This window comes from Hirundo rustica, chromosome 1, assembly GCF_015227805.2.
Source record: "Hirundo rustica isolate bHirRus1 chromosome 1, bHirRus1.pri.v3, whole genome shotgun sequence".
Lineage (NCBI taxonomy): Eukaryota > Metazoa > Chordata > Aves > Passeriformes > Hirundinidae > Hirundo > Hirundo rustica.
Window position 1 is genome coordinate 808913 of NC_053450.1, and position 22923 is coordinate 831835.

Sequence of the window (22923 nt, forward strand, 5' to 3'; positions counted from 1 at the left end):
CAGGTTGGACATTCCCAGCTCTCCCAGCCTGGCTCCAGAGCAGAGGGGCTCCATCCCTTGGAGCATCTCCGTGGCCTCCTCTGGATTTGCTCTGCAGCTCCTTATCCTTGTACTGACGATCCCAGAGCTGGATTCAGTGCTTCAGCTCCAAGGATGGCTGGGGGCTCTATAAGCAATTCCTCTTCCTGCTGAGGCTGTTTTAAGCAGCTGGAAGCTCCAGTGGGATCCATCCCCGCTTGTTGCCTCTGCATCAGCATCCTGGAGCTTCGGGAACATAAATCCATTGGCCAGAGCTGTGCACATCACGAACCTTCCCATGCCTCCCTCAGAGGGATGAGTCAGAATCTTGCTCCGTGTCCAGCGGATTCTTGGTCCTCGTGGATGAAAAAACCTCACCTGCCCCCTGTTTTCCAGATCCACATTCCATGGTTTCAGGTTGGCAGGGCTCCACTCCTCCCCTGGCCCGTCAGATGATCTAAATCATGGAATCGTTTAGGCTGGAAAAGCCCTGTGAGTTCATCCAGTGCAGCTGCTAATTGCTGCGTTCACCACAAGACAACGTCCCCAAGTGCCACATTTCCATGTCTTTTACATCCCTCCAGGAATGGTGACTCAGCCACTTCGGGAGCTCGTCAACTCCGCTTGGCTGCTCTCTCACCTTCGAACTTAAGGAGAGGTGGAATTTTGGCTGATTTATCTTGGTTGGTGCCGAGAGGGAAGGGGAGGTGATGGAGCATTTGCTGCTCTGCCCCTGCTTCTCCCTTGCATCCAGTCCCTGGAGTGATGGGATGAAGGGAAAACCACCCACCTGCAGCCTGGTGAAAGGCAGGAAACACCCGTGGGGTTTTGAGGAAGAAAAAGGTGAAGGATTTCCAGGGGGTTTTTCCTCCTTTTCCTTCTCCCCGTGGGGTCTGATGTTGCAAAAATGAGGAGGAAAAAAAAAAAAAAAAGGAAATAGAGAACAGAAACTTCTAAGGGAATGTTTTGTCAGAAAGGGGAAGGACGTTTGAGGCTGCTGGGATTCAGACACTGTCTCTGGCCTCAGTGAATGGAAGTATTTCCTTTTCCAACCTTTTTCAGTGGGAGACAAGAGCGTGGCTGTGGTTTGGCATAAATAATGCACGCGCTGAAAGAGCTCCCTGGATTTCTGTCCCTTTGCCCTCAGCCAGGCTCAGATGGACGGAAAATCAGCCCAAACTGCAGAGCCATTATCCCAGGCCGTGCATTTGGAAGTGCTGGTGCCGAGGAAAGCAACCTGGAGGGAAATGGGATCTCTGGGATAAAGTGAAGGACTGGTTAGTGAGGGGCAGAGGAAAGCCTTCCGAGGAAGGATGAAATTCCAGGATCTCAGGCTTGTACCCATTGAAGGAGAGCTGACACTGGCTGTGGCTGCACATCCTTGGCCTCCCACTAGGAATAGTTGGATAATGTCCAGCCTGGCTCTTCTTATCCCTATTTTTGGCTGGTGGACGCCTCTGTTACTCAAAATAAAATAATCAGGAAAAGCTCAGCTGGGTTGTCCCAAGGTCTGAGTTTGGCTCCTCCAGACGTTATTCCCGAGCCATTGCAGGCTGGGGCAGGAGAAATCCCAATAAATTACTTTGTTAATGTTCTTAATCCAATTTGGGATTAAGCTGCAATTATGATTTGATTGGCTTGGCTCAGGAAGAAGCCTTGGGATAAAGGCTCTCCCAGCTGCAGGGAGGCTCCAAAGTTCCTTCTGCTGCCGTGAGCCTGGAAGGAAGAGGAATCATGGAATCATGGATTGGTTTGTGTTGGAAAGGACCTTCAAGGACGTGGAATTCCATCCCTCTGCCATGAAGACCAACCTGGACTTCAGCACTTCCAGGGATGGGGCAGCCACAGCTTCTTTGGGAATTCCATTCCAGGCCCTCACCACCTTCACAGGGAAGAATTCTTTCCCAATATCCCATCTAACCCTGCCCTGTGGGAGTGGGAAGCCATTCCCCCCATCCTAGCATACAAAAGTCCCTCTTCCAAGTGCTGGGATGTCTCTCCAGGCTGTAGGAACTTCCAGAGGTTCCCTGGGATTGCCCTGTGTTGCAGGAGGCAGACAGCTGCTTGTTTCCCAAAAAAATGCCGTGTTTCCAGGTGGGTGGGTGGCATTTGGGCTCTTGGAAACAGGGCAGACAATTCTCCTGGCAGGATTGGATAACAAGGAAGTCTCCAATCCCTCCCCTGGGTCACTTGGAGTTGAATGAGCTCATTCCGTGGAATCTCTTCCATCTCTTTGTCAAGGTTATGTTGGGATTTTCTGCTTCTGAAGGCTGGATTTGCCAAAGTGGAGGAGAACGGGGTGGCAATTAACTCAACCTGCTTTAATTGGGGCTCCTGTTCCAATCTGGGCCGGCCCCCAGGCAGAAACAGATTCCGGCTTTCCCACAGTTCATTCCTGGTGCAGGAAGCAGCTCTTCCACTGGAGAGAACGCTTGGAGGGCTTAAATCTCCACCTCCACCCCTCTGCTGTGCATCCCTGGATCCAATAATGGATTTCTGATGAGAATGGGCATGGAATGAACTCAAATGCCCTCAAACCCAAATTCTGCTGCTGGGGCTGGGAGTTGGAGTTGGTGAGGGGGGGATAAGCTGGACCCAGAAGGTCTGGCATCTCCTTCAAGCCCAGGAACTCGGCACAATCCCTATTTTTTTTAATTTGGCTTCTCTTCCTTTGCCTGTGGGACCCTCCACTGGGTGGCTACAGCCATAATCTCATTCCTTTTTTTTTTCTCCAGCCACTTGGCTTTGGAGCGTGGCCCTTTCAGGAAAAACCTGGCTGGACTGAGGCTGTATAACCCCTGACTCCCTTTTGTGATGGAAAAAAAAAAGGGTTATATATATTTTTTTTTATTTATTTTATTTGTTTGATTTCCCTGTGTGTTCTCACATTTGACAGAGCTCCTCCAAGGGGCTGTGCTGGGTCGTCCTCACACGGCCCTGCGGTGTGCTGGGGAGAATAAAATAACGCCGCAAAAATGACAAAAGCAGGAGATAAAATTCCAGAAACAGAACAGGGAATTGCTCAGTCCAGGTCTTCCTCTTGGAGCCCAAGACGAGGTTGTTCGTTATCCCTTTAATTTGGTCTTTCCTATGGATGAGTCTGCCCTGCTCAGGGGAGACCCACCTGGAGCACTGTGTCCATATCTGGGATCAGAAGGATGTGGAGCTGCTGGAGAAATCCAGAGGAAGCCAGAGAGGTGCTCCAAGGGATGGAGCCAGGATGGGAGAGATGGGAATGTCCAGCCTGGAGAAGAGGAGGCTCCAGGGAGAGCTCAGAGCCCCTTCCAGAGACTAAAGGGTCTTCAGGAGAGCTGGAGAGGGACTTGGGACAAGGCATGGAGGGACAGGACACAGGGAATGGCTTCCCACTGCCAGAGGGCAGGGATAGATAGGATATTGGGAAGGAATCCTTTCCTGTGAGGGTGGTGAGGCCCTGGAACGGAATTCCCAGAGAAGCTGTGGCTGCCCCATGATCCCTGGCAGTATCCAAGGCCAGGCTGGATGGGGCTTGGAGCAAGCTGGGATAGTGGAAGGTGTCCCTGTCCCAGGGAATTAGAGGGATTAATCTCCAGATGGAACAGCTCACGCACTGCTGGAATTCAGGCTTCACATTTTCAGGAGCACAGGAGCAGCAGCAAAAAGGCTTTTTTGGGCTGGGGCATAAGCCCCTTCCAACACAAACCATTCCATGATTTTGCTACAGGGCCATCAGCTTTGAGTTTGTAAAACCTCTGGATTGAGGCTTCTTAGATTTGCTCGGACTGAGTTTGTCTTGACCTGCCTGTGGCTTTTTTTTTTTTTTTTTAATCTTGGCTGAGTGGGAAGAGCAATTTTCCTAATTGACCAAGTGGTTCTGGCTAATTAGCTCTGCTCTTGTTTAGCTTTGCATGGAGCAGCTGTAGATTTGTATAAATGGCAGCACCAAGCCGTAATTCAGCGCTGGATGAAGGATTTGTGCCTCTTTTCCAAGGACACAGAACTGGGAAATTCTGGTTTGGAGGTCTTGAGGAGGGGAAGCGAGGGATGGGAGAGAGGGGCAGGTACGGAGTGGCTGGATGGGGTAAGGATCTGGCACAGAGAAGCTGTGGCTGCCCCATCCCTGGAAGTGTTCAGGCTGGATGATGATCTGAGTAACCTGGGATTGTGGAAGGGGGTTGGATTGAGATGATCTTCAGAGTCCCTCACAACATAAACCATTCCATGATTCCAAGAGCTGTCTTCAAAACAGGAGTTAACATTCATGGAAAAGCCTCCATCCAGGCTTTCCCCTGTTGTTCTGCACAGGATTACTCTTGATTTTCCTGGAGCAGACGGGACTTGGGTGATCCTTGAGATGCATTTCCACCTTAGGAAGTTCTATGGAGTCACAGGAGAGAAATCCACATGGGCACAGTGGGGACAAGCCCTTCCCAAGGCTCCAGGGTCGACCCCAACTGGACACTCAAAACGGCTCCTGCTCCTCACGGAGTGGTTTCTCCTGGCTGGACACAGCACCGTGGAAATCCAGGAATCCCCTTCCTGGGGTATTTAGGAAGCCAGTAGAGAGGCTGGAGGTTGGTTTTCCTTCTTGCTGTCACAGCTCCCAGAAAAACCTGGCCTGCAGACTTGAAGTGCCCCTGGAAGCTTCTTGCCCCATCCTGATTCCTCAGAATCATGGAATGGTTTGGGTTGGAAAAGACCTTAAAGCTCATCTTGTCCCACCCTCTGTGGGTGGGAACAGCTTCCGCTATCCAGAGCTGCTCCAAGCCCCATCCAACCTGGCCTTGGACACTTCCAGGGATTCCAATGTGTGTGGACAACCTGCGGTAGGGCCTCACCATCCTCACAGGGAAGAATTTTTTTTTCCCCCCAGTATTTCATATAAACATTCCCTCTATATCTATCACTAAAAAAAAAAAAAAAAAAGCCACAAAAAACCTAAACAAAAACAAACAAACAAAAACCCAAAAAACCCCCAGAAAACCCAAAAACATGCACCAAACGGATCAAACAATTCCAAGATGTTTATTGTTTATTCTCTTTTTATGGAGAGCTGACTCACAGCAAGGCTGCTGGTTGGGAACAGGTTGCTCCTGGAATTACACGGGGAATAAAACAAATGGGAGTGAGTAGGAGGACGATCCAGATCAGCACAGCCCCGGCTCTCTGCGTGTCTCAGCCAGATGGAAACTTCAGACCGTTTGTGGGGAAAAAAAGTCTCGAAGGTAGCGGATTTACAGCTCCAGTGGTATTGTTACAGTGTCCTCTCTGGAGGTCCGGGGTTTTGGATATGAGATGTTCAGGGATGATCCTACTTGCTCAGGTTAAAGCCACGCTGAGGAGCACATTGACAATTAAAAAGTGTGGACAGCTGTTTGATGGCCCTTGGAATTGTGCATGGATTTTCCAGGTATTGCTGGTATTGATTCTGCGACAGCTCTTCTGCGGTGATTCCAGCCCCAGGGAAGCTCAAAGGGCTGTTGGATCTCCCCATTAATGCCCCCAGTTACAGGTGTAATCCTTTTTGTGACTTAATCCAGATCCAGCTGGGATTTGGGCAATACAGGAGGCCCCATAAAATCAAGTAATATCCATAACCAGGGTTTTGGGATAGCCCCGGGACACCATTTCCCTGCCCTGCTTGGAAGGGAGGAAGCCAAAGGGCAAACTGTCAGGATTTCAACACCTTGGTGTATCCCAGCCCTGGGCTGCCCACGCTTGGTTCCTCATCCTGAGTGTGTCTTCCCATGGAAATAGACATGGAGCGCACCCAGGAATGGGGAAAAGTGTGGGAGATTGGCAGGAGCAGCCACAAGGATCAAGCCCTTCCATGATCTGACACGCAAAGGATTTAAACCTGTGTGGGATGGACTCCAAGCTCCTCTTGGTTCCCCTGGAATCTGAGCAGCTGTGAGGGTCCGAGGTGAGGCCAGGTCTGTGTCAGGGGCACGGTGGTGACAGCTCAGGACCAGGACCTTGGGGCACGGTGGTGACAGATCAGGACCTTGGTGTCCTGATCTTCACGAGGTCACCACCAGGCAGCAGGCAAAGAATGAGCCTCGCGGGATCAGCACAGGGAAATAAATCCCAGTGGAGAAGGGTCGGAAAAAAAGGAAGGGAAAATCAGCATTCACTGTCACTGGGTCGAGGAAGGGAAAAGCTCTCGGTCATCCAGGGAGTGCTTGACTCACACAGTTCCTCTTCTCCCAGGCAGGGCCATGTGTCCTTCAAAGTGCTGTCATTCCTGGCAAAAAATGGTGCCATATTTGGCCTCTTCTCCCTCAAAAACTCCACAAAACATGAAAGATGGGGAGCAAGACTCTGCAACTGCTTCAGTGGGTTTTATTTAGGGCTGGAATGTCCCTGGAGCTGAGAACCAATTCCATCCTGCGACCTCTGATGCGCTAGGACTGGGTGGGGAATGGCCGAACAGAGGGACAGATGGAATTATCTGGGAATCTTCTGAGATGCCACCTGGGAAGGGATGAGGCAGGTGTGTCACCCTCTGACCACAGGGAAGCCGAGTGGGTAAAAACTTCAGGACATATAACAGGAAAAGGTCCCATGAGGCCCATCCATGGTGTTCCTGTCCTTCCTCATCACTGGGTTTCCCATGTGGATACTTTTCCAAGGTTATTTTTGAGAAGAACCCAATATAAAGCTCCCCCAAAAACGAGCAGATCCCAGTTCCTTGACTTCCAGTCTCTGTTCTACATCCAGGAAGATTCGACACCCAGAGCATTCCAGAGGTTGGGCAAACAAAGCCACATTTCCATGGCTCCAGCACAGGTGTGTGGTGCGGTGTTCCAGAGCCAAGAGTAAAACCCAGGATTAAGTTCTCATCCTGAAGGATGTGATTCAAATGCCTGCAAGGGCCTGATCTCCATGGATGAACATAAGCTGGGGAAATAAACAGTTGCTAGGAGCATCCCTGGTCTGGAACATCATCCACAACGTTTAATTAATTGGTTTAATTGTTGGCACATTCCCCGGAAAGGTTCTAGGACGGATCAGCCATCGTTACTCCACGGAATATCTGGAATAAAACAGAGGAGGTGGCACAAAGGAAGGACCATTCCCAAGAGACTGATATCCGCCTCTTGGCCCCTGCGCTGGAGATGATCCTGGAAAAGTTGAATTTACTGCCACAGCTGTAGCCTATGGATACTGGGATACCTTTTTTCCAGATCCTTGCCCCGACCCAGCCAAGCCTTCCATGCTCCAGTCATGCTTCTCCCATGTGTTGGCCATCCAGGGTGACACCACCATCCCGCGGCTCCGAGGAAATGCCAGCCGTGGCAGTGCCACACCTCGCACCTGCATCACACATCCCCAAGGCCCGGACGGTAACTTCCCAAAAATCCGGTTCAGTGGGCCACCGGCAACCCCCAAAATGGCAACCGAGCCATCGTGGGCTCCTGTCCATCATCCCACTTGTCCCTCAAACCGCTCCTGCCAGTGGAGCTGTGGTGAGACCACTTCCCATGGCCTTGGAGATCTTCTGCTGGCTGTCAGCGAGGAGATCTGAATCCCTGGACTTGGTGATTTCTCTCTGGATCTGTGTCAGGCAGGAGATACTTGTGTCACGAATCCTTGGAACGCAGGGAATAAATGTTGTTAATCATGGAATGGTTTGGGTTAAAAGGCACCTCAAAGACCATCTTGTTTCACCCCCTGCCATGGGCAGGGACACTTCCCACTATCCCAGGTTGCTCCAATCCCCATCCAACCTGGCTTAACCCTTCTAGGAGTGGGGAGCCCAAAATCGCAATCACACTGAAGAGTAACCCAATTATTTTTCCATTTTTTTTCCCCTCAAAAATCCAGTCAAAACTGGTGAAAACGAGAGGACAGAGCTTCTCCAGGGTGCTCCCACTGCTGCGGGGCGCTGAGCCTTGGCTTCCCCGGCTGACTTCCAGACTCCCCCAAAGAGCCACCCCTTGATGCCACGATGAATCAGGCCAGCCAATCCTTATTCCCTGGAACAGGTCCTGCCCTTTGGTCACCGCCTCGTGACACCTGGCAGCACTGACACACCTCCTCCGGCATTCCCGGGACGCGCACTCCCTGAGCCCGGCACGGTTTCATCTCTTGGGCAAGAGATGTGGTTTATCCTCTCCACACCCAGGCGCAGATCCATGGGAGAGGAATGGCTGGTGCCCCTGGGGTTATCAGGGCTGACTTCCCCATCCTGTTGGTCCAGGTTTACGTCAGCAGAGTCGGTGGCATCAGAAACCTCCAAAATATCTGTGAATCGAGAAAATAAAAGCTCTCTGCACAATTTCCCCCAGATTTTGTTTCCTTGAAAAGGAAGGTGTGGTGGGTTTTGGTGTCTCTTTGAACTTCCTCTGGCCGTGCCTTCACTCTAGTCAGCGACTGATCCCACTGGATGCTCCGAATGTCTTGGATGAGCATCTCCTCCGTTTCAGGGAATTTTGGTCATCTCACTTGACTCCTGCCAAGAAAGTCATGTTACCCTCACCTCATCCATCTTTCTTCCACTTGGTTTTTGTACCCTCTGCCTCTTCCACTTTTCCATCTCCTAAATCCCAGGCTGTGTCAGTTGCTGCTCTCTTTTCCCGCAGGATGGAGAAGGAAGGGATAAGCAGACACCTGATTGGCTTCACTCCAAGGGGCTCCTCCTGCTCCTCTCCTCTGCTCCTCAGTGGCTTGGTGATTCATGGAGATGTCTGCTGATGTCCAGCACTAAACATCCCGATCACTCTTTCCTTGGAAGCGTAAGTGGGACAGGCAGGCAGATGGAAGCCCCAGAAGGGATGAAGTTATCAGCTCCAGCTCCACCCTCTCCATGCAGAGAAATCCTAAAGGCTGAGGACATTTTTGTCTGGCTGGTATTGAGCAGGACTTTGATGCTCCAGGGAAAAGGGGACAAAGATATTTTTGACCCTCGCTGGAAGGGTTCAAGGCCAGGTTGGATGGGGCCTGGAAGCACCTGCAAGGTGTTCCTGTCCCTGGCAGAGGGTTGGAATGAGATGGTCTTCAAGGTCCATTCCAACCCAAGCCATTCAATGATTTTATGATTTAAGACTTCGCAGATAACCAAGTTATGCATTTCCTGTCCTCACAAATATCCAGCTTGGTTTACCTTGACTGTAGATGTTGGGAGTTCTCCAGGTCTAACCTTGCAAATGGACTTGGCACAATCCACCCAGGCAATTCCATTAATCCATGCCACTTGTTCCCGTTTTCCTTGGAGGAAAGGAAATAACTTGGCCACAGATTCGATGATCAGAACAAAACCCCCACCCAGATATCAGCAGCACTGCTGGCCTGACCAGAGATGAATTAAAGGATTAATCCCAATAAACGGTGTGAATTCCCAGAGTGCTTTCACTGCTCCCTGGAATCGCCAGCCCAGCCTGAAGGCAATGCCGAGGTGAGAAAACAACCCACGTGCATTCCTGGCCTCTCATCTAATCCATGATCCCTGCCCACTCTTTCCAAATCGTTGGCTTGCTCATCACTCCGTCCAAAGGCAGGGAAGATTTATATCCTGTCCCCAGGTGAGGGTGTTTTTCCTGGGCTGCGGAGACGACTGGGAGAAGATGAAGTTCTCCCTCCTTGCGGTGCTGGCTTTGGTCCTGTTTGCAGCTCAAGGTGAGGTTTGCTCCTAGATAAAAGAACAGCTGAGTGTTTTAAAGGTAGGAATACCTCATATCCAGGGAAAGCAATCATGGAAGAGAGCTCCTCAGCTCTTGGAATGGTGCCGGTGAAGGACGCGGTGCTCATTTTGGGGGGGTTTATCTAGCATCTCAGTCTGGTTGTGCAAAAAAGTTTATTTTTCTGACTGGAAATTTCCCTGTCCTGTTGGATTTTTATGGAAACAAGACAGAAAAAAAGGAGGCAGTTCCCACTGGTCTGCCTTTGAGAGACTTTCCAAGATGTCTTCCTGTCGGGGTGGTGCAAGGCTGTGGTTATTTCTAAATTTTGATTAAGATAGCAGAACGCTCTGTGTTCCTGGTCCATGAGGGCCACACCTCCAACGTAAGGCCCTGTGCGGTTTTTCTACCCATCTCCAAGACCCCACAGCTTCCTTCTGACTTCAGGGATTTTGGGACAAAGTCAGGGAATTAGGGAGAAGTTGGGATGCGGGCTGAATGGGTTTATGGTGGTGGGTATTTGCATAGTAATTGTGTTATCGATGGTGCATTTTATTTCATGGAGAGATGGTAAATGAAATCAGAGCCTTTTTTTTTTTAAGGAATATAATCCTATGTCATCTATAGACCAGAGAGAATAAACCTTATCCTCATTTTGGAGAGCGGGACAGGCTTTGCCAGCGCTTGGAATCGCGCCTGGTGCAGAAAAAGAATTCCTTGGAACAGTTATTTCTGGCTCATTGTGGCCTAAGAATACCTTTCTGCTATTTAGCTTTGTTCACTCACCAGAACAGTGATCCTGACAGATTTCCAAGTGTTAACAAGGCCCGGGAGACAGGGAAGTTGTCCTGAGTGCCAAAATGAAGCCTGGCCTAATCCACGTTGGATTATCCAGGCAGTAAAAATTAAGCATTCACTGTGTGTGTCCTAGGGCTGAATTCTCACAGCAAAGAGTGAAAAATCCTTCTCCACATCTTCTTTGTCCCTTAAACAAGGTTCTGGATTTCTTTTTTGGAGGCACTGATGTCCCACCCAAAGACAAAGGTGTGGGAGCCTGACTTTTCTAAGCCGTGGAGGTCCCAATTAACCCTCCTTATCTGCCAGTGCTTTCTGCCTAATTAGGCTGCAGTTTAATAGTCCCCAGCAAGTAGGAAAAGTGACCCCAGGCCTTGGGACATCCTTGGAAACTCCTCCAGGAGTCCCTGCCCTTCCCTGCTCCAAGCATCACATCAAACTTGGTGCCCTCGGCCTTTCAAAGGGAAGGAGGGGAAATTTAGGCTGGATATATGGAAGAAAAATTCCTCCCTGTGAGGGTGGTGAGGCCCTGGCACAGGATTCCCAGAGAAGCTGTGGCTGCCCCATCCCTGGAAGTGTCCATGGCCAGGCTGGACGTGGCACTGGAAGGGTAGATTGGGTCTTTCACCTCCATGGCTTTTATCAGACCTTGTCTATTTGAGATTCCATGAAAAGTAGGGGATAACATTTTCCGCTGGCATCTCACAGAATCCCAGAATCATTTAGGTTGGAAAAGACCTCCAGGGTCCTCAAGTCCAACCTTTGATCACCACCAGAGCTCCGAGGGCCATGTCCGGGCATTCCTTGGACACCTTCAGGGATAGGGACTCCACCGCCTCCCTGGGCAGCCCCTTCCAATGCCTGACCATCCTTTCTGTGAAGAAATTCTTCCTGATGTCCAACCTGAGCCTCCCCTGGGGTAGTTTGAGGCCTTTTCCTCTTGTCCTGTCCCTGGGAGCAGAGCCTGACCCACCCCTGGCTTCACCCTCCTGTCAGGGAATTGTGGAGAGCCAGGAGATTCCTCCCGAGCCTCCTCTTCTCCAGGCTGAGCCCCCTCAGCTGCTCCTGGAGCTCCAGACCCTTCCCCAGCTCTGTTTCCTTCTCTGGACATGCTCCAAAGTCTTTCTTGTCATGAGGGGACAAAACTGGACGCAGGATTCGAGGCTGGGCCTCCCCAGCGCAGAGGGACGATCCCTGCGCCGCTCCTCCGGGCCTTGCGATGGCTGCCGCAGGCCGGGACGATTCCATCTCCCTCTTCCCGGTTCCGTGTCTCTTCCTGCAGCAAACGCCCTGTACTGCTACACCTGCAACTGGGAACAAAGCAACTGGAGCTGCCTGAAGGCCGAGAAGTGCTCGGACAAGGACGAGTACTGTGTCACCAACGTGGCCTCCGTGGGAATCGGTAGGTGCCGCCTCTGGATCCCCTGGTGAGGACTCGGGAATGGGATGTGAGGCCTGGGTTTGTGGTGGGCTGAGGAATCGTCGGGAAGCACGAGTGGGAGGTGGAGCCCTTCCTAACCCCGGCCTGGCATTCCTGGAGGTTTGAAATCCTCCTCCCCGTCACGCACTGAGGTTTTCCGCTTCAGCTGTTGTTTCATTCCTGTGCAGAAAATCAGGGGGACATTGAGGAAGGATCCCTCAGAGGAAGAATAAATAAATTCGAACCTTGATTCCTCATTCCCCGGGAGCAGAGCCTGGCCCCGACCTTGCTGCACCCTTAGGGAGTTGTGGAGAGTGAAAAGTTTCCCCCAATCCTTCTTTTCTCCAGGCTGAGCCCCCCCAGGTCCATCAGCACCTCCTGGTGCTCCAGACCCTTCCCCACCTCCATTCCCTCCTCTGGACACGCTCCACCTCCTAATTTGTTGCAGTGAGGGGCCAAAAACTGACCCCAGGATTTGAGGTGTGGCCTCAGCAGTGCCCAGAGAGGGGAGCAATCACTGACCAGCTCCTCCTGGTCACGCTTTTTCTGATCCAAACCAGATATAGAGGGAAACGGAATCATTTCCCTCAAACGGAGAAGCCTGGAAATATGATTTAAATCCAGGAATGAACACTGTCGTTGTACACCTTAAAAGGTCTTGATATGAGGATCCGTGCTGGGAAGTGCTGGATGCCTAGCATGGGTATGGAATTCCTTGTGTAGGAGGTCACCAACAATTCCTGGGCTGCGGGGGGACAGCGGTACCCACGGACCCAACCCCATCCTGCACGCGGATCCCTCGACAAACCCCGCTGCTAATTCCTCCCTCTCCCTTCCCTGGGCCAGGCTTTTTGTCCATTTGGAAGAGGATCACCAAGAAGTGCTCCAGCACCTGCCCGCACCACAACTTCCTCCTGGGCCTGACCACCTACACCTCCTACTGCTGCCAAAGCTTCCTGTGCAACCTGAGCGCGTGCCCGGGGCCCCGGCTGGCTCGTCCATGAGGGAGTCCCGTTCCGTGTCCTTCTTCAGCCTCAGCCCAGCGGTGCCGGGAGAAGATGGACCCTGGAGGACGGAAGAGCTTGGCCGGGTTCCCCCAGGAAGGTGTGGACATCGAGCATGAGGAATAGATAAAGCATTGTGGTCGTCGTCTTGTCCTGTGGTGTCTCCCAATCTTCTAATTTTCTTCTCAGCCCCGAGCTCTGTTGGCTCCGGCATCCCCGCAGGAGCTCTGAGTGCCACATCCAGGGGTTCCTTGGATGCCTCCAGGGATGGGGACTCCACCACCTCCCTGGGCAGCCCCTTCCAATGCCTGACAACCCTTCGGTGAAGAAATTCTCCCTGATGTCCAGCCTGAGCTGCCCCTGGTGTAGTTTGAGGCCTTCTCCTCTTGTCCTGTCCTTTGTTCTCTGGGAGCAGAGCCCGACCCACCCCTGCCTGGATCCTCATTTCAGGGAGTTTTGGAGATCCAGAGGGTCCCCCTGGAGCCTCCTTTTCTCCAGGCTGAGCCCCTTTCCCAGCTCCCTCAGCCTCTCCTGGTGCTCCAGACCCTTCCCCAGCTCAGTTCCCTTCCCTGGACACGCTCCAGCCCCTCAAAGTCATGCTCTGTCCTGCAGCTTTGGGAAGGAGATGCTCCTTCTGCACTTCCTGAATCTCCAGAGGGGTTTCTCCTGGAATTTTATCCTGTTTTGGGTGCAGATGGAGCCACAGAGCAGAAACTTCTGGGCAAAATTAACAACCCCTCTTATCTGCACATCTGTCCCCACCTCCACTTCCATCATCCTTGGGAATCCCTTCCTTCACGTTGCTTGGCTGTTTTTGGAGCCTCACCCAGGCCCAGCAGCTCCCTGGACTCACAATTCCTACCACTTGGAATTGTGTCTGCCAGCAATCCCATTAATTCACCTTTTCCTCAGACACCCTCCAAAGCAACAGCAGGGTAATCATGGAATATTCCGAGCTGGAAGGGATCCACAAAGATCATCAAAGTCCGAATCCTGGTCCTGCACAGGACAACCCCAGCAATCCCACCCTGCGCCTGAGAGCTTTTTCTTCTGGAACTCTGCCAGGCTTGGTGCTGTGACCACTTCCCTGGGGAGTTCCAGGGCTCAAAGACCCTCTGGATGGAGAATCTTTTCCCAAAATCCAGCCTATCCTCCCCTGACACATCTCCAGTTGTTCCCTCAGGTCCTGGGCACCAGAGTGAAGAAATCGGTGTCTCCTCCTTTGCTTCCTCTCGTGAGAAGTGTTTGCAGCGTTTGGGTCGAGCTGCCGAGGAAACTTGGAGAGGTTTATAGGGAAAACAGAGATTCCAGAGAGGCCAAAAGTTTCATAGAATTGTTTACAGAGGCTGCAGAGAAACGAGGGTAAAAAGGGGCTGGAAAAAACAAACAAACAAAGCAGCAACAAGACAACAGATTTTTATCATTGCCAGATGAGAGGAGTGCCACTCAGGAGTGCCTCTCCTTCCTCCTAAACAACACTTTCTTTGGAGGAATTTTGCTCTGGAAAAATCATAGGATTGCTTTAACTCCAGTCAAAGCTCCCAAATCTGCACAACGCTGCTCAGCCAAGGGATGACGCCCCGTGTTGTGCTTCCAACCCAAGCCTGGTAAACAACGGGGACAAAAGAGGCTTTGAGCAGTGCTGAGCAGGGCTGCCTCAGGCTGGAGCCTGGGGCTGCTCAGCTTCCAGGATTTCTTCCTAAATTCTGCAGAACAGGGAGTTTTCAGGGATGTGTCTCTCTTTTATTAATCAACTTCTGCCTTGCCTCACCCCCTCCTACATCATGAAGGAGCATTTTCCTCTTATTTGCAGCAGGATCTCTTCCCAACCCTCTTCGGGAATTTTTATTCAAGCCCCCTCCCTTCCCTCAACCCAAAGCTCTTAATTTACCCATCACCCAATATTTCCTCATAAAAACAACAACAAAAACTACAACAGCAACAAAAAAGGGATTTGTGTGTTTTTTCTCCTGCGTGCCAGAATTCTTCCGCTCTCTGAAAGCACTGAGGAGTCCCAGTTGGGCGGACTCTAATAATTAATATTTCATTGGGTTGGATTTATCCTTCCTGCAGTCGTGGAAACAGAGGCTCCCCCAGCCTGCAGGAAAACACAGTTGGGAATTTTTATTTTTTGCTGCTTTAAAGCAAAACTGGCTTTTTTTTTTTTTTTTTTTTCCTTGATTTGCTGTGCCTTTGCTGCAGAAAAACTTCCTGGTGTCCATGGATAATAGAAAGGGAAAAATAAATCATCCTGAGCATGGTTGAAGAGTAAAGGGTGATTTTTTTACAGCATTAAAAAATTAAGTAAAAGGGAGGAGGTTTAAATGGGGATATTGGAAAGAAAATTTATTGGGAAGGGAGTGAGGCTCTGGAGTGGATTCCCTAGTGAAGCTGTGGCTGCCCCATCCCTGGAAGTGTCCAAGGCCAGGTTGGAGGGGGGTTGGAGCAACCTGGGATAGTGGGAGGTGCTCCAAAGGCAGGGGGTGGCACCGGATGATCCTGAAGGTCCCTTCCAACCCAAGCCATTCCGTCATGCCGTAAATCCCACTGCAGCTGATGGAAATCCCTCCTCCCGTAACGCCAATCCGCCCTGGTGGCAATTACTCCTCCCCAAGACATCTGAGATGTGCAGGGAGGAGAGGAGGGTGTGATTCCCAACCACTAATTTTGACCAGGAATCAGGGCCGGTCGGGACCACGGAGCGATGGGAGTCATTAACACACGGATGAGGCTGCCCAGAAAATTACCCGGAGATGTGTCGTGCAAGGCAACTTCCCCCCTTGGATTGGGAAGGTGTTTGGAGGATCCTAAATAAAAGAGGGTCATAGAAAACTTTTTCTCCTCACTCCAAACCCATCTGAGCTTCTCTTCTTCCCATCCAAAGACCTGGACAGAGGTGAAGATGCTCCAGAGGCTCATCCCGGCTTTACGGCAGGAATGTGGGGAGGGAATACCCAGCCTGGTGAACATGGGGACAGAGGGGAGGGGGAGATTCTGTCCTCCAAGGCCTGGAAAAAGCTCCTTGGAGGAAGAATTTCCAGAGCTTGGCACTGAAAGAGGCAGCACAAAGCAAACACAGAGCCCTTTCAGCGTCCGGAGCCGGCAGGATCACGTGGAATTGAGATGGGGCAACAACTCCAAATGGAATAATAAATGCCTGGCTGTGGATAATAATCACTTTAAGTACCTCAGGGACGTGTTGGATGGAGTTGTGACGTGGTTCCTTCGGGTCCAGGACAGTTGTCACCCTCCCCCTCTGCCGTCAGAACCACCAACAGCCAAATCCTGCAGGGAAATTCATCCCGGTGCCAATCCACGTGTGCGGGCGAGGCTGGGGAGTGCTGGGAGGGAGGGGGGAATGGGACAGAGCCATCAAACCTTGGAAAAGAGGAATTCCCGAGGCAGGGATCCATGGGAGAGGGGACATCAGGAGGAACATGTGGCCACCCCGCCAAGAGATGAGCATTGGGCCAGGCAGGAAAACCTCAAACCTCCTCTCCGAGGCTCAGCAACCCCAGAGCTGTTTCCCCACTCTTTGAGGGGTTCAGGGAAGGGGGATGAGGTTTTGGGGGGTGACCAACATCACTGGGATTCCGGAGTGACCAGCTGGATCGCAGAAATCAGGGAATATGGAGAGGGGAGAGGTGACCCCGCTGTTCCCAGCAGGTACCGGGGGTGGACAAACGCATCTCTGAGCTCGTGACACTTTCCGGCTGGGAGTTTGGGTGGAAAAGCAGCAGGGAGTTCAGCTCTGGGGGAAATTCCAGCCTTCTGGGGAAACCAGGGGTTTTCCAAACCAAAAGCTGGGAGCTGAAATATCTGGAGCTGTTTGGAGTCAAAACAAACAAACAAACAAACAAACAAACAAAAAATGTGTTCTTAAAAATCCTCATTCTCCTTTAAAAAAAAAAAAAAACCCAAAACAAAAAACCCCCCCCAAACTTTTGGCGTAGTGAAACACATTGGATTTCCAGCATTCCAAACCTAAATAACTTATGGGGATCGGTGTCCTGGCCTTATCTAAATGCTGGATGCCTCAGTCTGTGTCTGATTTTGGGATGATTCCCCCTCTGCCAGGACAGCACCTGGATGGCTCCATGGAGATCCCCAAAACTTTCCAGTGGCCCTGGGGAAGTGAATCTGAAGGATCGACCCTTTCCATGCCTAAATGAGTTGTTCTGAAGCCCAGACCAAGTGAGGAAAACAAAACTAATTAAAAAAAGGTGGCAAAACTATAAAAAGCCCGCCCGCCTACGAGGAGGAATTTGATGGAAGTTGGCACTTTTCCGTAAAATTTGCATCTCCGGGGCACTAATGAATATTCTGAATTGCGGGAGGGGGAGGCACAACAATACAGAAAAAACATTTTATTAGGAAATTCTGGCCGCTTTCCAGCACAGAGCCAGACAAAGCCCACGAGAGGGAGCTGCTGCCTCTGTCCCGGGACAGGGAATGATGCCTGTCCATGGAGAGCCGCTGATCCTGGAGCAATTTCCAGAGAAAAAAAAAATTAAAATAAAGCGAGCAGCCGTGTAAGGGATGAGCCGGCTGGGTTGGAAGCAGCCCAGGGAAGGATCCATCCAGGCTCTGGGTCCATCCTGCTGATTCCGGCAGCAGGTCCTGGCCATTCTCGAGCATCTGCTCGCTCCCACGCCGTTGGCAATCCTTGGATGTGCCTGGCTTTGGACTCCAGGAGAATTCTGGAGCATCCAATACCCTCTTCTAGAACAGGGGGACATTTCCATCTGAATCCCAAAGCCCTGCAAGGTTTTGACCCAGAGCCTGGGCAGCTTGGAAGGGGGTGTGACCCTCTGTCCCACTCTTGGGAATCCCCAAAATTGTTGGGATGGGCCTGGCAGCGTGAAGGGAACTTTATTTTCTTGGCACCCATGAAGTTTTGGGGAGTAAAGAGGGGATCAGATCGGATGGGGCGGTGCCTTTTTGCCCCATTCTGGGTGACTTTTCCTCATTTTCCTATGCAGGAATTTTCCTGATTTTCCTCCTTGCAGTGACTCCTTGTGCAGCTTCCTGCCCCTCTAAATTCCACTGGCTCCATCCAGAACTGGTCACAGCCAAATCACGGGGCCAGCCATTGGCCTAATAATGGAAATTCCATTTTTTCCCTCCTCTTCTCCGAGCTTTCACCCTGTCTTCAGCCTGATTCCTTCAGCAATTCCAGGGAAGTGGAACAGGGAAGAAGTTCTCCAGGTTTTTTTTTTTTTTTGGGCAGAGGGTGGCCCAGGTGAGACTTCAAACTGAGCTTTTCCACCACTTCCTTGCGTCTGACCTCGGGAGAGTCACTCGGTGCCTGACTCACGTGATGGAAATGGAGATAACAACTCCAGGTGACCTCAGGGCTGTTCGGATCTCGGTCCCTTTGGGAATGTTTCATCCAGGGATGGCCTTAGAGCAGGATCAGGAGGGTCAGGTGCCCACCCACAGCATCTGGGCCTCTCTCCGTGCCGCTCCAACTGCTGGGAACGCTCCTCCTTCCCACAGCCTGTCGTGACAACGCTGGGGCTGCTCCCACGTCGCTCCATCCTCCAGAAATGCTGTTCCTTGACTCACTGAGAAGCTTTTTGTTGGGAGCTCTGTTAGGAGCCAGGCCTGCAAACACTGCAGAAAGGCATCCCAGCCCTCGTCCCCGTCACGAAGGAGCTCCGTGCAGACGCGGAGGCGCGGCCGTTGCTCAGGGCCTCGGGGACTTGGCCACCGCCCGGTTTGGTGGCACCAGGGTGACAGGTCTCACACGGCTCGAGGTTGCCCAGCAGGTCTGGTGGGATCAAGGACCCCTTGTCCAACTGGGAGGCTCCTGATGGTGTGAACAGCGGAGCCCTGAGACCAGGATTTGGTCGCTGGAGCGAGGCGGGTTCCAGGGTGGGATGCAGAGCCCTGTGTCCTCGGAAAACTTTGGGAAAGCTCCGTTGGTTGGCTTCCCCCTCCGGCAGCTGCTCCCTGCCCAGCACTGTCACAGGGGACAGTGACAGCACACAGGACAGCAGGGAGGAGCTCAGGGGTCAGCTCCACCCTGGAAAATTGGGAAACCTGTCTTGTCTGCTCATCTGCCAGCTCCCAGCTGGATGTCAGCAGGGAGCAAGGGAGGTGCTGCTTTACCCCCTCCCCACAGCAGGAAAACCCCAGAGAATCCCAGAATGGTTTGGATTGGAAGGAACCTTAAAACTCATCCCATTCCACTCCCTGCCATGGGCAGGGACACCTTCCACTATCCCAGGCTGCTCCAGACAACATCCAACCCAGCCTTGAACACTTCCAGGGGTGGGGAAGCCACAGCTTCTCTAGGAATTCCATGCCAGGGCCTCCCCACCCTCAGAGGGAAGAATTCTTTCCCAATATCTGATCCAAATCTCTCCTCTTTTAGTTAAAAAAATTGTTTCTCTTTTCCCTTATTGCTTATATTCAAAGCTTTTCCTGGACGCGTGTCCCTTGCTGCAGGGTCGGATTATCTGCAGGCAGATGCTCTCCCCAAGGTTTGCTGCCTGCTCTGGGGCTGACGGGTTCAGAGGAAGCGGAGCCCGGTGCTTTTCTACATTTAACCACATTCCATTCCCCAAAATACCCCCGGCCCCCAAGGTTTGGCGGCAGAAACACAGAGCTTGCCCTGGAAGCAGTTCTGCTTCCAGGGAAAACCGTCAGGAGTGGTGTTCCACATCTCCCAGGCGTTCCTGAAATGGTCTTTCCTCCTCTCTGCAGCAGCAGGGAGCTGGGACAGAGGCTGTCCCATCAGTGTCCCCACAGATCGTGTCACCTCCCACCCCAATTCCTCCGCCCTAAATTTGGCACCGCAGGAATGGGAAGAAGCAAACGCGTGAAAGGATCCCGAGGTTAAATCCTGCAGGGAGAGGCTCCATCCAGGCAGACAAAGAGCACAGGGCAGGGGATGTCCCCCAGCTGTGAGGACACGTGGCACGGCATGCTTTTGGCACCCTTCCCATCCCCAAAATATCCAAATCTGTCTCCTGGGCATGGACTGGGAGGAGTTTCTTGGCATGGGATTGTTGATAGTGGGAAAACGCCAAGTTTTTGACTGATTTCCTGCTGTGGAAGTCATCAACTCACAGATCTTCTTTGTTACCAGGGTACTTTGTGAACCTGCCCAGGATCCCCAAGCAGCTGAGAAACCCAAGGGAAGCAATTCCTGAGGATTCCTGAGGATTGCTTGGATGGCGTGGTGCATCCTCCTCTCCTTTGGCCACCTTTTCCCAGGGGAATGAGATGGATCAGGCAGGGTGGGCAGGAGCCATCCAGGGCCAGGCGGCGGTGAGGACAGAGGGGATGTCACGGCCGGATTTTGGCTCTGGAAGTGCCACCAGAGTCACTGCTCGGTGCCGTGGAGGAGGGGAGATTCCCAGGATGTCGCTGTGAAAGCCATTCCCAGGGAACAAGGGCAGAGCTTTTGGCCTCCGGGTGCTCTGCCAACCCCAAATTCGTTTTCTGTTGGCACTTCCTTCATCCCACCTCCCTTTCAGCTTGAAGGAAAGTGGGTTTTCCTCCGTGTGGGGAGGCAGGGAGCAAAACCGGGGCCTGATGCCAAGAAACGGCATTCCAGAATGTTGTTCCAGAGATGGAAGGGTAAGTTTCAGAACTGGATTGGAAGGGACCTTAAAACTCATCCCGTTCCACTCTCTGCCATGGACACCTTCCCACGCCTTTCCATGGATCTCTATTTCCACTGGAGACTCTCTTTCCTTCCTCCTCCCCTGCTCCTCGAGCAGAGATTGGGCTGCAAAGCAAAGCTGGAGGGAGGCTGAGGAACCAAACCCACCACTCTCCCATCCCCGTGACTTTGGGAATACCTCTCCCAGCTCAACTCAACTTTAAACCTCTGGAATTCTTTGCTGAAACATTCTAAAGTCCCCTCAAGGCCTGGCTGTCCTTTTCCTGACGGTTTAATATTTTGGGAATGAGTCAAAGCCTGGGACACAATGAATATGGGGCGAGTTGCTCCTACCGTACCCTTTCCTTGGCAACCAGGTGATGCCTGCAAAGCCAGGGTGGATTTTCAACCCTTCTGTTGCTCCCGGGATAATGTGGGTGGATTCTGATTCCCAGGCTGCCATCCACGAGGTTTCCAAGCCTTTGTTTGTCAGCTGGGCCTGGAGGGGATGCTATGCCAGTGGACGGATTTGATTTTGGCACTTGAGCTGCCCTCCCCAAACCCCAGGGGTGGTGGGAAGAAGCCAAACCCAGCTGAGATGTGCAGGGATGCACCTGAGCTGGACTAATTACTTTCCCTCCTTCCGTCCCTCCCTTAAAAAAAACATTCCCTGCCTCCCCCAAAATAATAATAATTAAAAAAAAAAAACAAAACACCAACCCCAAGAAAGCTAAACCCGAACAACAACACAGCCGTGAACTTTCGGCCAACCCTCTTGGGAAGATGCCCATCAGCTCTTCCAGCGGAGGACACGATTGAGTCCTCAGATAGGACTGTTTGTTTCTGTGCCCTGCTGGCCACACCCGTGGGATTGGGATGGTTTCAGCCGGGATTTTTCCTGGCTCCGGAGCTCCTCCGCCAGCGTGGGCTCTCCCTGGGGACAGCCTTGCTGTCCCTGGCCGTGGCTGGGGAGGTTTCAGCAGGGTCATTACACGAGGTGTGTACAAGTTTCTGGACGTAACAAGGACCAGCCCAAGCTCTCGTTCTCGCCTCCCTGCCGGGCTTTGGATGCCGTGCCCGGCTGTGGCAGCGGGAGTGGGGCGGGAGAGCAACAGGAGCGTCTGGATCTTCCCACACGTGGGCTGAGTTTTTCCACCCTCGCTGGGTTTTTCTGCTCTCAGTTGGGATCTTGTTGTCACTGTAGGACATGAGAGAAAGACTGGAGACTCCGAATATTTCAGAAGGCAAAGAGTATAGAAAAGCTTTATTGTCTAATTCTTACCACCTTTTATAAGGTGTTCTGACACAGACCTGACATGATTGGTGAATGGGAACGACACCTCTCTAATCCCATTGGTGAAACCAGAGAAACAGCAAAACACCACCTGGAGAAAGATTGTTCTGGGAAAGGATAGATGTTTGCCAAGATTGTTTTGAGAAGAGGCTTTCTCGAGAACTTTTCCCTTGGGAAACAGCAGCTGCCAGCAGGCTGAAATCCCTTCAGACTTAGGAATGTCAGGCCCACATCTTGTTGTGAAAAAATCCAGCTCAGAGAAGTTAAAACAAGTCAAGAAAAGTGATAGCATGAGCGGGAATGGATTAAAACTGGAAAAGGGTGGATTTAGATGGGATATTGGGAAGGAATTCTTCCCTGTGAGGGTGGTGAGGCCCTGGGACAGGTTTGCCAGAGAAGTTTTGGCTGCCCCATCTCTGGAAGTATCAAATTGGATGGGGCTTGGGGCAACCTGGGATAGTGGAAGGTGTCCCTGCCCATGGCAAGGAGCTGGAATTCAATGATCTTCCAGTTCCCTTCCAATCCAAACAATTCTGTGATCCCATAAAGAGCAGAGAGATTTTCTGTGGAGCCCACCCCACATTCTCCACAGAAAAAGGTAAAATTAATTTATCTCATTTGATTCCCAGCTTTCACCCAACCTTGGAAATTCCAGCTCTTGTCTCCAGTGCAGATGATCACTTCCATGCCTGGAACCATCATGGAAGAGATGAGTCAAGAACCCAAAGCGCATAAAAATGGGCAGACGTGGAAAATGTTGGTTCTTGTGGAAGATGACCCAAAATGCAGTAGACTGAAGCCGTCTTGCAGGCCCTGCAAAAACCTGGGGATGCCCTCAAAATGCCACTGCAGCCATGTCACACTGGCCCGGCAGGTTTCAGTGACGGCTCCCTACACCACCCTGGATCTTAAAGTTCAATTTAATTAATCCACAAAACAAACACAGAACCCCCACGGTGCTCGCAGAGGTGCTGTGAAGACAAACACGGCAGGTGCCACCTACTCGTCTTCCTCAATCCCTGGCCAAAATATTCTGAGGCAAAGATTTTGGTCGTCTTTTTGTAAATATTTGTCCTGGCATGGCTGAGATTCCTATCTTGGGCCAAGATTCACAAAGAGGGATCAGAGCTTGTCAGGGCCTGTGGGATCATGTGGTGCAGGGGACGATCCCATTTTAG